The sequence below is a fragment of the Tachyglossus aculeatus genome, chromosome 22 (genome assembly GCF_015852505.1).
Source record: "Tachyglossus aculeatus isolate mTacAcu1 chromosome 22, mTacAcu1.pri, whole genome shotgun sequence".
Lineage (NCBI taxonomy): Eukaryota > Metazoa > Chordata > Mammalia > Monotremata > Tachyglossidae > Tachyglossus > Tachyglossus aculeatus.
In genome coordinates this window covers 27,938,775-27,957,497 of record NC_052087.1, presented here as the reverse complement: position 1 = coordinate 27,957,497, position 18,723 = coordinate 27,938,775, and positions in this window count along the sequence as shown.

Sequence of the window (18,723 nt, the reverse complement as noted above, 5' to 3'; positions counted from 1 at the left end):
CAGGCCAGTAACGGAACCTGGGTTTTCTGATCTCCAGCCTTGGCTCTTTCCACTAGACCTGCTGCTTCGAGATACTGCCTCTTTTAAACATTGGGTTGGAAATCTTTTGGCAGGAGGATTCAAGGCTTGGGGGTACCAGAGAATGGCAATCAAGGGTCACAGAGGGCAGATATGGCTTGGAAAATTCTCCCTGGGAACTGGTTGGAACAGCTGTTTGGATAGATCAGGTCAGGTAGCCCAGCTTAAATAGCCTGGTTCAGCTAGCTTGTTTGTATGGCCTGGTTCAACAGACCCAGTTAGGATGGCTGGTTTGGATAGCCTGGTTTGGATGATCTGGTTCAGGTGGCCTGGTTTGGATGGCCCAGTTCAGATGATGCAGTTTGGATGATGTGATTCAGGGCTCCCAGTTTGAATGGTCTGAATCAAATGGTCTGGTTCCACTGGCCCGGATCGGTTGGCCCGGTTCGGATGTTTAGTCTTACCAGAGCCAGCTGTCCTCCCAGCAAGGAAGTCTAAGGGCAGGAAATCCACCGAGGGAAGCCTGCATTGGCTGGGGACGGCATCCATTTTTTACAGCAAGTAGCACCATTTGTTAAAGTCACAGAGGGGAGAAAAATCAATGATGTTCTAAAACAGACACAATAAAGCAACAAGCAGGAAGCTCCCCCCAGAACAGGCTGATCTGGGGAGATGGGGGAAGCAGCCATCAGTCAGCAGGGCCAAGGATACCCAGGTTGGGAGAGGGGCCGTTGAGGTTCCCGTCTGAGCCCACCCAGCGGGGCCCAAGAAGAGGTGGGATAATGGACAACTGGGGGCATAGGCGTGAGAAACCCCCTCGATCCTCCTGCTGCTTTGGCAGGTGCTGAACTCCCCCAATACCCGCTGCCTCCTTGCTAAGGATGGATACATTGCTGGGGGATTGCGGGGCTTAAGTCAGCACAACTAAAGTCCGCAGAGCTGTGGATACAACAGAGCACGGCCCAGAGAGAGGGAGGTGGTGGGGGAGGGCAAAGAACAGGGATTCTTGAAATGAAATCAATATCAAACAAATAATACACAAAGCAACCTCAATTATTTTTGCTTCAGTATATCGGGCTGCAACTTGTTCTCATCTTGCTAGGATTGCCTACAGGAGATGAGAAGCAGTTTGCTCTAGTGGATAGAGCACAGACCTAAAAGTCAGAAGGAGCTGAGTTCTAATTTTGGCTCTGCCACTTGTCAACTGCATGACCTTAGGTAAGTCACTTTACTTCTTTTTGCTTCAGTTTCCTCACCTGTAAAATGGGAAGTAAATACCTGTTCTTTTCCCCACCTTAGGCTGTGAGCCCTATGTGGGGCAGGGACTGTGTCCAATCTGAGCATCTTGGACATACCCCAGTGCTTTAGTAGTGTTTGGCACATAGTAAGTGCTTAACAAATACCATTCTTAATTAAGTAAGCTTTTAGGTTAAAGATATCACATAGGCAGTTTAAAATGGAAATGGGAGGGTATGAGTGAGCAAGAGTTCATGCGTGTGTGTGTGTGTGTGTGTGTGTGTGTGAGTGCATGTATGCGCACATGCAGGCATGAGTAGAATACACCTCGCACCCTCCTACCTCACCTTCCTTCTCTCCTTCTACAGCCCAGCCCTCACCCTCCGCTCCTCTTCCGCTAACCTCCTCACTGTACCTCATTCTCACCTGTCCCACTGTCGACCCCCGGCCCACGTCCTTCCCCTGGCATGGAATGCCCTCCCTCCGCACATCCACCAAGCTAGCTCTCTTCTTCCCTTCAAAGCCCTACTGAAAGCTCACCTCCTCCAGGAGGCCTTTCCAGACTGAGCCCCCTTTTTCCTCTCCTCCTCCCCATCCCCCCAGCCCTACCTCTTTCCCTTCCCCACAACACTTGTATATATATTTCTACAGATTTATTACTCTATTTATTTTACTTGTACATATGTACTATTCTATTTGTTTTTTTAATGATGTGCATATAGCTTTAATTCTATTTGTTCTGACGATTTTGACACCTGTCTATGTGTTTTGTTTTGTTGTCTGTCTCCCCCTTCTAGACTGTGAGCCCATTGTTGGGTAGAGGCCGTCTCTGTATGTTGCCGACTTGTACTTACCAAGTGCTTAGTACAGTGCTTTGCACACAGTAAGTGCTCAATAAATACGATTGAATGAATGAATGACTGAATGAATACCACTAGACTGTAAACTCATTATGGGCAGGAAAAGTGTCTGTTAATTCTGTTGCATTGTACTCTCCCAAGCACTTAGTACAGTGCTCTGAACATAGTTAGCACTCAATAAATATGATTGATTAAATACCTATTTTTCCTGTTTTTATTCCCCTGACTGCTTTCCATTCTCAGTATCTGCTAAGCCTAGTCAGAGCTGAATCACCTAGGCTGGGAGCTGCTCTCTGGAGTCTGCTACACACCTTCCCTCAGAGGGCCATGGAAGTGCTCACCTGACATCCTTTGCTGATAACAGAGGAGGGAGCAGGGATAGGGATAGAGCCATGATGAGAGGCGAAGAGCTGGGAAAGGAGTAAGAAGGGCAGCCCCACTCCATTTCTTTCCTTCCTGCCTGTCTGGAGGAGCCAGAGAGATTTTTATGCTTCCTCTTCAGCTCTGCCAAGTCCAGGCCCTCCGACTGTAATCTTCCCCCTCTAATAATAATAATGATGATGGCATTTGTTAAGCACTTACTATGTGCAAAGCACTGTTCTAAGCACTGGGGAGGATACAAGGTGATCAGGTTGTCCCACGTAGGGCTCACAGTCTTAATCCCCATTTTACAGATGAGGTAACTGAGGCACAGAGAAGAGAAGTGACTTGCCCCAAATCACAGTGCTGACAATCGGCAGAGCTGGAATTTGAACCCATGACCTCTGACTCCCAAGCCCGCACTCTTTCCACTGAGCCACACTGTTTCTAGACTGTAAGCTCATTGTAGGCAGGGAATGTGTCTGTTTATTCTTATATTGTACTCTCCCAGGCATTTAGTACAGTGTTCTGCACACAGTAAGCACGCAATCAATATGACTAATTGATCAACTGATACCTTTAAAGGATGAGTGGAGAAGGATTGGGAAATCAGCTCTTGGCAGCAGCTGTAGGGAAAGAGAAAGAAGAGGATCCAGTGCCTGTTACCTTCACCATGGTAAACTCTTTCCCTCCCTGTGCTCCACTCCATTCTCTGCCCTAGGGAATCTTCTCCAGGGCTCTGGTTCTGCCCCAGGTCGTGGTGCCTTTTGGAGGGAGGAGGCAAGGATCCCAGTCTGAGTCCTGTCAGCCCAGATCACCAATGTCTCTGCCCATTTTGGAGTCCCGCTAGGCTACCGATGGAGAGGAAGTCGGATGCTCCTAGCTCTTACTCTGCTCCTGAGTGAGGGGAGGAGTTTGTCAATCAAGCAACCAATGGTATTCATTGTGCTTACTATGTACAGAACACTGTAGTTAGCACTTGGGAGAGTACAATACAACAGAATTAGTGGACACGTTCCCTGCTGGAGCTTTAATAATAATGTTGGTATTTGTTAAGCGCTTTCTATGTGCCAAGCACTGTTTTAAGTGCTGGGGCAAATACAAGGTAACCAGGTTGTCCCATGTGGGGCTCACAGTCTTCATCCCCATTTTATGAGGTAACTGAGGCCCAGAGAAGTGAAGTGACTTGCCCAAAGTCACACAGCGGACAAGTGGCGGAGCCAGGATTAGAACCCACGACCTCTGACTCCCAAGCCCGGGCTCTTTCCACTAAGCCACGTGCAAGATTGGATTGGAGAGGGGGAGAGGGAGAAAGTGTCCCTCTCCTCAGAAATGAGAGTCCACTATGCAGGTACGGCCTTGCCCAGGGGTGGTTACATCCCTGGGCATGCCCAGCTGCCCAACTCTGGTTTACCTTTTACTGCTTTGATTCAAGAACATTCTTCCCCACCACACACGAATGCATGTGCACGCACACACAGACACACACACACACACACACAGACGCGCGCGCACAAACACAGCCAGTGGCAGTAGGGCAGACGGACCAAGAGGGTCATTGTATGGCATTCAGGGCAGTTGAAAGGCTCCATTGTTCCCACCCTGATTTCCCAGCTCATGAGGGGAAAAGGAGTCTGACAGGCCAGCTTTGATGGAGATGCAGTCCTCACACCCCACTGGTGGGAGTTGTCACTGGCTCCTGACCAAGGGCTAGACACACCCAGTTGGAGTGGGGTGGAGAGTTGGATGGGTCTAGAGAAGATGGAATTTAATGTTCCATGTGCTTCTTTCAACTTTTCTCCAGGTTGAACTGGCAGAGAAAGGAAATGGGCCAACGAGGGCTTGAAGCTTCTCCATATCCCCGAAATACTGACCTCTCCCTTGCCATCCTTTAGAAGGAGGTAGATTCTAAGGAATGGCACTGTGGGGCCCAGTTAGTTAAGCCCATACCAAGAGGAAGTTCCTTGGAGTTGATTTGGATCAGAAACCAGGGAGAAAAATTGAAAATCAGAGATCAAGGCGAAGAACCAGAGCTGAGGGACAGTGAAACAAAGAACACAAGATGATTCTTCCCACTCTCTTCCCCACTAGAAATGATGGTGGCGAGTAGATCTAGCAGAATAATAACAATAATAATAATATATTAAGTGCTTATTGTGTGTCAAGCACTGTACACAGTGCTGGGTTAGGTACGAGATACCCAGGTCAGGCACAATCCCTGTCCCTCTTGTGGCTTGCAATCTAAGGGGAAGGTAAATTCCCCATTTTATAGATGAGGAAGCTGAGGCACAGAGATGTGAACTGACTTGCCCAAAGTCACACAGGAGGCAAGTGGTGGAGCCAGGATTAGAACGCAGGTCCCCTGACTCCTAGGCCCAGCCTCAATTCACTGGGCCCCACTGCTTCTCAAGCATGGAGAGAGGCCTCAGCCAAGATGGGACTCCCTCCACAAAGCAACCAGCAGCCACAGTCCAGCGGGGTCTCTCCTCGGACTGTTGATTCCTCCGCAGAGGCCACAGTGGTCTGGGTTGTTTATCTTCCCCTGTTTTTGGCACAGGCTGTGCAGAGCATACCGAGGCCCCGGCGGGTCTGTTCTGGGGGCTCCTTCTGGGCTCAGCTCCCCCTACACTCACCAGACCAGAAGGGAATGCCCCGTTAGGCTCTGATGGTCCACTCCTCCTGTGCCAGAGGCCTCAGAATGGGCCCAGAAAGCCCAGTTTGTGGCAAGGAGACCCACTGGAAAGATCTGTGATGTCAAGGTGCCTGACTCTACCCCTCTTACCTGCCCTGACTCAGAGCCCAACTTCCATCTGCAAACTAGGAAAGGATTCTGCCTCTCTTCATATTTCACGGATAGATGGCAGAGTTCGTGAGATAAAAAAGGAGAATTTCAAGAGCTCTGAGCTCTGAGCTCCTGGAAAGTGGGTACTTTCTCTCTCTCCCTCTCTCCTTTTCTCACTTTCTCTCCCTATTCCCATTCTCCTTGCTCCCTCTCCCCTCTTTCATTCTCATTCCCTTTCTCTCATTCTCGCTCTCCCCCCTCTGTCTCTCTCTCTCTCCCCATCCTCCTGATCCCTGCTTACCTTCTTTAAATCTAGGCAAACTGAAGCAAGGAGATTTCCCAGGCATAAGAGTGCTCTGTTGTTCTTCCCAAGTATTTAATACAGTGCAGAGAATTGAGGGGTACTCAATAAATATCATTATTACTAAGTTGGGGCAACTTAGAGAAGCAGGGTGACCTAGTGGAGAGAGTAGGGCCTGGGACTCAAAAGACCTGGGTTCTAATCCCTGCTCCACCACTTACCTACTGAGTGAGTTTGGACAAGTTACTTAACTTCTCTGTGTCTCAGTTCCCTCATCTGCAAAATGGGGATTCAATACCTGTTCTCCCTCCTACTTAGACTATGAGCTCAGTGATCTTGTATCTACCCCATTGCTTAATAGAGTGCTTGACATAATAAGCACTTAACAAATACCACTGTTATTAATATTATTATTGTTACTGTTATCTGAGGCAGCTATCCCAGACACAGCTTGTCAAGATATCTTCCCCTACCTTCTCCCAGCCTTGCCGTCCTCTTAGATACTGGAATGGGCAGTGTTACCTTTTGGTGGTTCCTGAGACAAGGGCTGCATAGATGCCCCACTGCATCTACCCTGTCCGTCACAGGTGCTCACCCCCTGGCCCTGGGTCTGGGCACACACACCCTATCAAGGGACTTCAGGACTATCTAACCTGCCTGGGTAGTGGACAGAAATGTCAGCAGCAGTAGCAGCAGCATAAAGGTCCAATTGTCCCTGTCCCTTCAGTCTGCATGCTAACGCCACATTGCACTCTTTACCCCTCCTGGAGAAGGAGATTGCACTGGGTTTGAAGTCCACTCCCCAAACTTAGGAAAGACAGGTGTTTCATGGTATTTGTTAAGCACATACTCTGTGCCTGGTACTGTTCTAAGAACTGGGATAGACACAAACCTATCAGGTTGGACACAGTCCTTGTCCCACGTGGGGCTCACGGTCTTAACATCCATTTTTCAACTGAGGTAGCTGAGGCACAGAGAAGTGAAGTGACTTGCCCAAGATCATATAGCAGACAAGAGGCAGAGCTGGAATTGGAACGCAGGTCCTTCTGACTCTCAGGCCCATGGTCTATCCACTAGGCTATGCTGTTTCACGTGAGAGAAGCAGCGTGGCTCAGTGGAAAGAGCCCGGGCTTTGGAGTCAGAGGTCATGGGTTCAAATCCCGGCCCGCCAATTGTCAGCTGTGTGACTTTGGGCAAGTCACTTAACTTCTCTGGGCCTCATTTACCTCATCTGTAAAATGGGGATTAAGACTGTGAGCCCCCCATGGGACAACATGATCACCTGGTAACCTCCCCAGCACTTAGAACAGTGCTTTGCACATAGTAAGTGCTTAATAAATGCCATTATTATTATTATTATTGCTCCCCACAGTGTAATATCTGTGGTCACTGCAGGAGGACCCTGACAGCTGCATTGGCCACAGGGACTGGAGAATGTATTGTTGAGCCTGGAGTCTAGACTGCACTGGTTGTGCAGCTTTGGGTTGGTGTCAGTCTGAGAGCTTGGGTTGGGGCATGGGTAGAGGCTACTTGTGGGCCTAGAAGATGCTGTCACCTCTGGGCGTTGCGGGGGAGGAGAAGGAGGAGGAGGAGGAGGGCTATCATCCACTGGTTGAAGCTTAAGGCAGGGAACAAGTCTACCAACTCTGTTATGTTGTACTCTCTCAAGCACTTAGTACAGTGCTCTGCACACAGTAAGCACTCAATAAATACGACTGACTGACTGACTGGCTGAGTTGGCCATTCCAGGGCCCAATCACCATTGAATCCAAAGGACAATTTGGAGAGTGAACAGGAAGGCATCTTCAGCCTCCACCCTGAGTTGGGGGCACCCAAGGAGAGGAGGGCATTCATTCATTCATTTGTACTTATTGAGTGCTTACTGTGTGCAGAGCACTGTACTAAGTCGCAGATGAGTGGGGAGGTGGGAGCTGGGAAAAGTAGAAGAGATGAGCAGGAATGGGCTTGGGGAATGAGGGAATTAGGACTCAGACTTGGAGGGTTTGGGGAAACAGAGTGGGGCTGTAGCATTACCCAAAATAAGCCTGTGCTCTTGTGAAGCCGTTTCCATTGGGCCATCCCTAAACCCCACATAAATTGGGCTCCCTGCCCCTGTCTTCCCGCAGCCTGTCTGCAACTTCTAACAACCAGCCGGACACGCTGGGCTCTGCAGCCAGCCACCCCCTCCTCATCAGGGACCGGCTGGTCCGCCTGGCCAGCAGACAGCCCCAACAAGGGCCGGGTGGCTTCTGCATGGTTTCAAGAGGCTGTGGGCTCCGGTTGGGATAATTCCATAAAGAGCTCTTTTCTCTCCATGCTGCCCAGGAATGCATGTCCCACGGACAGGGCCAGCCTGAGTGAGGCATGAGGATGCTTGGGAGCTGGCTTTTCCCTTGCTCCCCATGCTATAACCTGACTCTTGCCCTTCTCCTTTCCTCTCCCCTGGCATCTCTGGCAGGGACTTCTCCTTGGAGGTTGTTCAGTACGCTCCCAGGAAAGAGAAAGCAGCATGGCCTAAAGAATAGAACTCGGGCCTGGGAGTCAGAAGGACTTAGGTTTAAATCCCAGCTCTGCCATTTGTCGGCTGTGTGACCCCGGGCAAGTCACTTAACTTCTCTGTGCCTCAGTTATCTCAACTGTAAAATGGGGATTAAGACTGTGAGCCCCATGTGGGACATGGACTGTGTCCCATTCTTGTTGGCTTCTATCTACCCCATTGCTTAGTACAGTGCACATAGTAAGCTCTTAACAAATACCATAAAAAAGAAGGATCTAGTCAGGTTGGGAATTGTGTGGTCCCTTCAAGAAATTGAGAATAAAATGCTTTCCACCTTTGTGTTAATCTCAGGAATTTTCTCCAGGCTGCTCACAGACATCCTCTCTGTGCTATTTTCCCCATTTTGGAGAAGGGAAAACTGCATTTTAAAGAAGGGAAATGCCTTAGCCAGGGTAGCAGTGATGGAAGCATTTTTTTAATGCCTGCTTTGTGCAATGTACTGGACCAGGTGCTTCATGGAATTTACAAACAACATAGAAGCCAAGGTACAAAAGGAGGAGACCAGTTGGCCACAAGAAATATTTATTTAACTTACAGATATGTTATTAAGAATGGGGAAGATGTGGTGAGCAGGGCATGAAGACAGCAGGGGGTTTGGTGCATTTCGAGAAGAGATTGTGTAAGGTCACAGAGTAAGTTAGTGGCCAAGCTAATAGCTGAGAGAACCAAGTTTTCTAAACTCTGACGTCAGAGTGAGATCCCTTTCAGACAGAAAGAAACCAGAACAAGCATTCTAACTGGATAATAATACTAATAATGATGATGGTATTTGTTAAGAGCTTACTATGTGCAGAGCACTGTTCTAAGGGTAGATACAAGGTAATCAGGCTGTCCCATTTGGGGCTCATAGTCTTAATCCCATTTTACAGATGAGGCAACTGAGGCACAGAGAAGCGAAGTGGCTTGTCCAAGGTCACATAGCAGATAAGGGGTGGAACCGGGATTAGAACACTTGTCCTCTGATTCCCCAGCCCGTGCTCTTTCCACTAAACACTTCTCGCTGGATGGGGAATATGACACAGAGATAGGGTGGGAGGAAAAGTCCCAGAGAACAGGAAGGGAGGACTGGTCAGAATTTCAGGGAGCTTGGCAGTTTTTGTGTTGGGAGGGATGAGGATCAGTTTCTTCCTCTGTAATTCCTGTTTTCCCTTCCTCTAGACGGTGAGCCCCTTGTGAGACAAGGATGGTGCCTGCTCTGATTATCTTGTTTCCTCCCCAGTGATCAACACAGTACTTGGCCCAAAGTGAGTGTTTTACAAATGCCACAGTTATTAGCATTAAGAGAAGGCATTTCCTAGGAGCACAGATTTAAGACATTTTCTTGGTGGGGACAGGGAGAAAGTGCCACATATCCTCAGTGGGCAGAAAGACAGGGAGATCCAACAAGGTCACTTTGACTCGTGGGCAAAGGTGACAACTATTTGGCCTCCTCAGGCGCTCTCCATCCCCTCTGCAGCACTCCCCACTGCAGTCTTCCTGACGGCTTCTCTTCTCAGATCCCAATACTCCCCTCTGCTACAACCTTTGCTCTAGGATGAAAATATCCCCAACATTTTTTTTTTATCCTTAAACCCTGAAGGCCCTAAGGAGGCACATTCAAAGGAGCAGCTTTTTTTTTTAGGTGGGGGAAGAGGGAATAAAAGTGGAGATACAGAAGAGGCAGGGAGGCTCAGGACAGCAAGGAAAGTATACTCGGTGCCATTCCATGAAGCCCTCTCCTGAAAACCTCCCCTCACACCCCAGGCATATTAAGTGTGGCCCCCTTTGGCCTGCTCCAGAAAAAGTTGAGAAGCACATTGCCGAGTGGAAAGATCCCAGGCCCGGGAGTCAGAGGACCTGGGTTTTCACCCCAGCTCTGCCATTTGTCCACTGTGACCTTCGACAAGTCACTTAACTTCTCTGGATTTAGTTTCTTCAGCTGCAAAATGGGGATTCAATGCCTATTCTCCCTCCAATTTAGAATGTGAGCTCCAAGAAGGACCTGATTATCTCATATCTATCCCAGATCTTAGTACAGTGCTTGACACATAGTAAGCTCTTAACAAATACCATTATTATTATTATTATTATTATTATTGTTATTATTGAGGGGAGAGCAGCCCACATGGAGAAGGGAAACAGAGGACTTGAAGCAGGAGAGATGGCAAATAGGGCTTAGCTGTAGGGCCAGTGGGGATAGGGTCTGGATACTGAAGGGTGTTAATAGCTAAGGCAGAAAGGAATCATTTTTCCATGGGGAGTGGAAGGTCGGGGAGAGGGGCTGGGTGAGGAGAATCTGGGAGAGGGCAACTAATAGGCGTGTGATGAAACAAGTTTCTAGATGCTGAGAGGCATTTGATACATAGAACTCTTTTCCTGAGAACAGTCATCCCAAATGTGCTGGACAACTGAGGTTTCTCAATTTTTATAGCTCAATCAGTGGTATTTATTGAGCATGTCCTGTGTGCAGAGCACAGTACTAAATGCCTGTGAGAGTACATTACAACAGAGTTAGAAGACATGTTCCCTGCCCACAAGGAGCTTACAGTCTAGATGGGGAGGCATATATTAAAATAAATTATGGATCTGGACATTAGTGCTAGATTGGAGGTTTTTGTGCCAGTTGGTAAAATGGCAGATTCCTATGTTCCCCTCTCCACTCTGCCAAAAGGAGGGAGACAGGGTGAGTCAGTGGAGGTAAAGTCAGTGTCCTAGCCCTGCTCCTCCTGTCTTCTCCATCCTGAGTGGACTGAGCCTTATCAGTTGGTCCCCCAGGTCATCAGCTCCTCCTGTCCTAAGGTGATGGCCCAGATGGCTTGATGTAGGGGGAGGCGGTCACACCCACTCATTTCATCTGAACCACGGGACTGAAGAAGCAGCAGGTGCTGTCCTGAAAAATTGGCTCCCCAAGTTTGGCCCTTATCAGCCAAAATATGTGCCTCAGTGGAATGGATAAAAGGGCTCTCAGAAGCCCCGCTTTAAAGATAGGCTCTTGGATGGGGAGAAGTTGGACATCAGAGCCCTACCTGTGACCAGAGATCCTAGGGGGCTGAATTCACCTGCCTAAAGTGGTCTGGCACCAGCTCCTCAGCTGAGACTCAGCCACCATTCCCAGGTTCACATTTGCTGCTCTTCCCACTCCTGGATTTCCTGGCCCTGATCAGCAGCTGTCTTCCCTCCTTTAGCTATTCATAAATACTACTAATAGTAATCACTGTGGTATTTGTTAAGTGCTTACCATGTGCCAAGCACTGTACTAAGCATTGGGGTAGGCATAAGGTCATCAGGTCTCACATGGCTCTCACAATCTAAATAGAAGGGAAAACAGGTATTGAATCACCATTTTGCAGATGAGGTAACTGAGGCACAGACAAGTGAAGTGACTTGCCCAAGATCACATGGCAGACAAGTGGTGGAGTCAGGATTAGAAACCATGTCCTTTGACTTCTAGGCCAGTGCTTTTTTCACTAGGCCACACTGCTTCTCAAGGATGGGAAGCCTTGTCTCCCTTCCCCCACCTCCTTGACCCCTGTCTTTTCCAGTCATCACTGGCAACAGATCTTCCTTGTTTGAGCAGACATGGCATTCATGGCATTGAACTTGGCAAGATCAGGCTTTTCAGGATGTGGGGAACACTGTCTTCCTGGCAGTGGGTCTGTTTGTGCCCCGGGGAAGATCTCTGAACGGTGTATGCCCACTGGATTGAATCCTCCAGGACAGGCACAGCTCTGCTCCCAGCCTGCCCTGGGTCTTAGATGCTCTTAGGAAGGAAGCAAGAGACCAAACTGAAGATTTTCTTTTCCTAAAGTGAAATACAGCCCTTGGCCAGCAGCCAGCCACCTCGCCCCTGTCAGCCTGGATGGGATTGTCTGAGGGCATTCTGCAGACACGTGTTGGCCCCTGCTGTTCTGTCTCCTGCTTCCACCCAAGCCCAACCGAGAGGCCCCGAGAGTCCACCGGGGCACTCCAACAAGGGACTTTGGGGGTTCGGATCCAGCCACTGTCACACCATCCTGCTACTGATGCAGCCCCCTCAACCTGACAGGGAGGGGGCTTTTGCCCCTGAAATGGATCCCTAAACTTCTCTCCAATCTCTCCTGCCCTGCTAAAGTGGCTGAGCTACATCTTGGCTTCCCTCAGCTGGTCAAGGCAGGGATATTTTCCCACCGGGCCTGTGGACCGGAATGCTGACAGAGCAGATTCCAGCTTGGCTGGGATAACCTGCCCTCCATTTGGGCCTGCTTCTCTCACCATAGAAACAGCCGTAATTAGGCTCTGTGAATGAATCAGGATGATCATTTTAATTGCAATAAATGATCTTGTTCTGCTGTCCCACCCGTCCCCCAATTCCCAGTCAGCCCCCAGTCACATCGCCTCCAAAAAATTCATCACATCGTACTTTTAGATAAAATGAGTTGGCTACAGACCAGATCCAAGCTCCTTCTGGCCTACTGGTCGATCCCTCGCCTGCAGCTAGTTGTCACCTTGACCATGTGGGGTCCTCAACTACTGTAAACTTGGTGGACTTCCTTGCTCCACCTGGCATATTAAGAAGCACCATAGCCTAATGGATAAAGCACAAGCCTGGGAGTTGTAAGGGCCAGGGTTCAAATTCCAGTTCCTTCACTTGTCTGCTGTGAGACCTTGGGAAAGTCACTTAAATTCTCTGGGCCTCAGTTCCCTCATCTCTAAAATTCATTCATTCATTCAATCTTATTCATTGAGCGCTTACTGTGTGCAGAACATGGTACTAAGTGCTTGGGAAGTACAAGTTGGCAACATGTAGAGACAGTCCCTACCCAACAACGGGCTCAAGGTCTAGAAGGGGGAGACAGACAACAAAACAGAACATGTGGACAGGTGTCAAGTTGTCAGAGCAAATAGAAATAAAGCTAGATGAACATCATTAACGAAATAAATAGAATAGTAAGTATGTACAAGTAAAATAAATAGAGTAATAAATCTGTACAAACATATATACAGGTGCTGTGGGGAGGGGAAGGAGGTAGAGCGGGGGGATGGGGAGAAGGAGAGGAAAAAGGGGGCTTAGTCTGGGAAGGCCTCTTGGAGGAGGTGAGCTCTCAGTAGGATGGAGATTAAGTCAGTGAGCTCCATGTGGGACAGGGACTCTGTCCAACTTAATTTGTTTGTATCCACCCCAGTGCTTAATACAGAGCCTGGCACATAGTAAGCACTTAACAAATACTACTACTATTATTATTATTCTGAGAAGATCCATTATGTTGTACTCAGGCACTGGGGCTATCAACTTTCTAGTCCTCTCTGCTGCCACTGCACAGAATGGGCAATTGACTTTAGGAGAAATGTATGGATAAAGCAGTCTGCTAATAGAGATCATATTGGGTAGGTAGATTTTTAAATCAATCGGTTAATCAATCAATCATATCTATTGAGTGCTTACTGAGCACAGAGCACTGTACTAGGCTCTTGGGAGAGTAATAATAATAATAACTGTGGTATTTGTTAAGCATTTACTATGTGCCAAGCATTGTTCTAAGCTCTGGGGTGGATACAGGGTAATCAGGTTGTCCCATGTGAAGCTCACACTTTTAATCCCCATTTTAAAGATGAGGGAACTGAGGCACAGAGAAGTGAAGTGGCTTGCCTGAGGTCACACAGCAGACAAGTGGTGGAGGCGGGATTAGAATCCACGACCTCTGACTCCCAAACCTAGTTTCTTGCCACTGAGCCATGCTGCTTATAGAGTTGGTTATATACATTCCCTGCCCATGACAAGCTTGCAGTCTAGAGGGGAGATAGATGCTAATCTGCATAAATATGTTTTAAGGCAGGAGCAGATGAAAAGAGATAGCATGACATGGTGTAAAGAGCACTGGGCTGGAAATCAGGACATCTTATTCTCTGCGTGACCATGAACATGACACTTAATCTCTTCGGATCTCAATTTTCCCACCTACAATTGGAGGCTATTATAATTCCTGCCCTTACCCAGCTCACAAGGATTTTGTCAAATGAAATGAGATTCTCTATGTGGAAGTGCTTTGAGTTCTTATGAAGATGGTTTCTTAAGAAATCCAAGGTAGTAAGTTCTTTTTTTAAAAAAAAAACAGTTTCCTTGAGAAGGTGCTAAATCCAGGGACCTGCCCAGGGAAAGGTATTTTGGATCAGCTTGTCCTAAATGTCATTTCCGTTGGAATCCCATTCTCAACACGGTGGGTTCCTGACCAGGATTCCCTGTTGCCTTCCTGCAGGAGTCTCCAGCTAGGCTCAGATTCGGGATTTAGTCTATATCACATAATCTGCTGAACTCTAAATAACCCTAGTGCCAGCTAAATTTTCCCAGTTCTCCCTCTCAGTTTTGTAATCATCCAGGTTTCTTCTGAAAAAACCATTTTCTCCATTCCAAACGGGGCCCTTGAGGAGGACTGGCTGGCATTTGAACCTTAAAGCCTGTTTGCCATCAGCTCTGTGGCTTCTCCACAGCCATGGCAACATGAAACTATGAAACAATTAGGCAAACTAGGGGACCAAAGAGATTCATGAATCTGAGACACAGAGAGAAAAAGTTTCTGGATCCAGCTTCCATAGAGACTAACTTTCCCAGGGTTATGTTCCAGTTTCCTGCCTCTGACCTCTCCTTCCGCTAGAGGAATTTTAACCAGGGGCCAAGTTTCTCCTGCCAAGACCTTGGCCACCCTGATGTGTCAGTGCAGGAGAGAGGATGTATCAGTTAAAAATCAGTCTTTTCCCTGGCTCCTCTGCTGCTTCTCCCTTCTTACCTGCCCTGAAGTGGCTGACAGAAAGATCTGGGAGAAAAGAGCAAGACCATGGTTTCTTTGGTAAGGAGGGAAGCAGCATGGCGAAGTGGAAAAAGCGCAGGCCTGGGATTCAGAGGACCTGGGTTCTAATCCCGGCTCTGCCCCTTGTCTGCTGTGTGATCTTGGGCAAATCACTTAATTTCGCCATGTCTCAGTTATCTTATAAGTCTGTGAGCACTAATAATAATAATAATGATGATGGCATGTATTAAGCACATACTGGACATGGACTGTGTCCAACCTGATTAGCTCACAACTACCCCAGTGCTTAGTACAGTATAAGAGAAGCAGCATGGCTCAGTGGAAAGAGAACGGGCTTTGGAGTCAGAGGTCAAGGGTTCGAATCCCGGCTCCACCACATGTCTGCTGTGTGACCTTGGGCAAGTCACTTAACTTCTCTGAGCCTCAGTTACCTCATCTGTAAAATGGGGATTAAGACTGTGAGCCCCACGTGGGACAACTTTATCACCTTGTATCCCCCTCAGCGCTTAGAACAGTGCTTTGCACATAGTAAGCGCTTAACAAATGCCATTATTATTATTATTGCAGTGACTGGCACACAGTAAGTGCTTAACAACTACCATTAAAAAAAAGGAGGAATCAAAAACGGGATAAGATTCCTGCTCTCTTTCCCCCTTGGATTCATTCATTCATTCAATCGTATTTATTGAGCGTTTACTGTGTTCAGAGCACTGTACTAAGTGCTTGATTATGGATTGGCTTGGATTATGAGCCTCATGTAGGACAGAGACTGTGTTTGATCTATTTACCCTGCTTCTACCCCAGTGCCTAGTACCTTGCTCTTAATAATAATAATTATAATAATGATATTTGTTAAGTACTTACTATGGGCCAAGCATTGTACTAAGTACTAGGGTGGATACAAGTAAATCAGGTTGGACAAAATCCCTGTCTCACTTGGGGCTCACAGCCTTAATCCCCATTTTACAGATAAGGTAACTGAGGCACAGAGAAGTGAAGTGACTCTCCCAAAGTCACACGGCAGACAAGTGGAGGAGCCAGAATTAGAACCTATGACCTTCTGATTCCCAGGCCAGTGCTCTATCCACTATACCACACGGCTTCTCTTCAATCCATCAATCAATCAATCAATAAATCAATTGTATTTATTGAGTGCTTACTATTGCACAACACTATACTAAGTGCTTGGAAAGTACAGTTCGGCAACAGATAGAGACAATCCCTACCCAGCAACAGGCTCACAGTCTAGAAGGGGGAGACAGACAACAAAACAAAACAATAACATCAATAACATCAAAATAGATAAATAGAATAATAGATTCATTCATTCATTCAATTGTATTTATTGAGCTCTTACTGTGTGCAGAGCACTGTACTAAGCACTTGGGAAGTACAAGTTGACAACATATAGAGACGGTCCCTACCCAACAATGGGCTCACAGTCTAGAAGGGGGAGACAGACAACAAAACAAAACATGCGGACGTGTCAAGTCATCAGAATAAATAGAAATAAAGCTAGATGCACAACATTAACAAAATAAAATAGTAAATATGTAGAAGTAAAATAGAGTAATAAATCTGTACAAACATATATACAGGTGCTGTGGGGAGGCGAAGGAGGTAGGGCGGGGGAGGATGGGGAAGAGGAGAGGAAAAAGGGGGCTCAGTCTGGGAAGCCCTCCTGGAGAAGGTGAGTTCTCAGTAGGGCTTTGAAGGGAGGCAGAGAGCTAGCTTGGCGGATGTGCAGAGGGAGAGCATTCCAGGCCAGGGGGAGGACGTGGGCTGGGGGTCGATGGCAGGACAGGCGAGAACGAGGTACAGTGAGGAGGTTAGTGGCAGAGCACATCATTAATAAAATAAACAGAATAACAAATATGCACAAATATACATAAGTGCTGTGGGGTGGAGATGGGGTAGAGCAGAGGGAGGGAGTAAGGGCGATGGGGAGGGCAGGAGGAGCAGAGGAAAAGGGGGGCTCAGTCTGGGAAGGCCTTCTGGAGGAGGTGAGCTCTCAGTAGGGCTTTGAAGGGAGGTGGAGGGCATTCCAGGCCAGAGGTAGGACATGGGCCCCGTGTTGACAGCAGGACAGGCAAGAACGAGGCACAGTGAGGAGGTAAGCAGCAAAGGAGTGGAGTGTGCCCAGTAAGTGCTGAATAAATACAATTGATTGATTGTTTGTCACATAGTAAGAGCTTAACAAATGCCACAATTATTATTATTGTTATTACTATTGAGACTAAGCTCCCTTTCTGCCCAGCCAGAATATTTGAATCGGAAGATATGCTGTGTCTAGGACTTTGGTGTGGGGTCTTTCACTGGTGCTCAAGCTCATTGGAGTCTTGCTGGGGCCCCTGGGTTCTGAATTTTGGGGAATCTCCAAGCCCTCCAGTGTCCTGCTATCTTGTAAATGTCCCCTCTGAGGCATGGGAAAATGAGGGCAATGTGGCAGATCTTAAATCAAAGCTGGGGCCATCCATCTCCCTGTGCAGAGTGAAATAAATGAGGTGGGTGGCACGAACAGCAGCAGTCTTGGACAGGCAAGAGATATTAAAAAACAGTAATCGCAAGTGGGAAAAATAAGCCACCCCCACCTAACAAATTTACAAAGCTGCCTGGGAATTGGTGTGCCAAGGGAAAGAATCGGGGGATACAAAACCGCCCAGAGTGATGGTGTTCTGTGTGGGGAAATTGGAAATAAATAAGGTCCTGAATTCTGATAGACAATTTTCAGGCCTGCAGCATTCTTTTAAAAGATGGCTACAGATTCTTCTCACCTACCTAATCCCTCATGCCCCATGTGGGACGGGGACTATGTCCAACCCGATAAACTTATATCAACCCCAGTGCTTAGAACAGTGCCTGACATGTAGTAAACACTTAAGAAATGCCTTATAAATAAATAAATGCCAGCAACTGTTCTTTTTCCCGAATGCCTTCTTTCTCTAGTAGCAGTGGTCTCTAATGAGCGTCTACTGAGTAATGCATTACGGGCTTGGGACAGTTCAACAGGAGCAGACAGATCCCCCTGCCCACAGGGAGCTTACTCTCTATGCCTCCTCCCTAAGAGTTCCCCATCTGAGAGCCTGCAAGAGAGCTCCCTCTGTTCAAACTCTGATTACCCTGGCCTGCTGAGAACTCTGGAGGGAGTGAGAAGTAGGTGAAAGATTTTTATTATTCCTTACTCCTTGAAAGATTGTATTATTCCTGACTCCGGCTGTTCAAGGCTGGATCCCACAGAGAGACAATAGGACTTTGAAATCTAAAGACACAGCTTCCAAAACGTTGATGTCCGGCATTATTGATCAAGACCTCAAAATGCTGGTATTCTTCAAGGTGGAATATGGTATAGAATGACTCGAAGGCTGGATCTGATGTCTTTTGAACTAGGACTCCTGCTCTGTGGCTGTTTCGAAAATCCTAGGGCACTGAGGAGTGGGAGAAATGGGAGGTGATAGGCGATAGATTTAAGAACCTGATTGCATTTTAAATAAGCAATTGCAATATCATTTATTTTCTTTCCTTGTCATAGTAATCAGGGGACCAGGGTAGAAATCTGGGGACAATGAATGTACCATTAAATTCAATTAGATCAGCCTTAAAGTAAGGGAAACAGAGTGTTTTGAGCCATCTGGCCAGGTGGTGTCATACCTCTGCCATCCCAGGCCCTGTATGTGGACTGCTTACAGACCAAATTAAAGAGGTACACAGTCATAGAATACCAAAGAGAAACCCAGAGAACTGGGGTCTCTTATGGGCCAGTTCCCAGAGCTTCTTAGGAAGATTGTTTTCTGGGACCAGACCATTATGTTTGGTGACAGAGTTGTTCAAAACTTTTTCCCTTCCTCTGT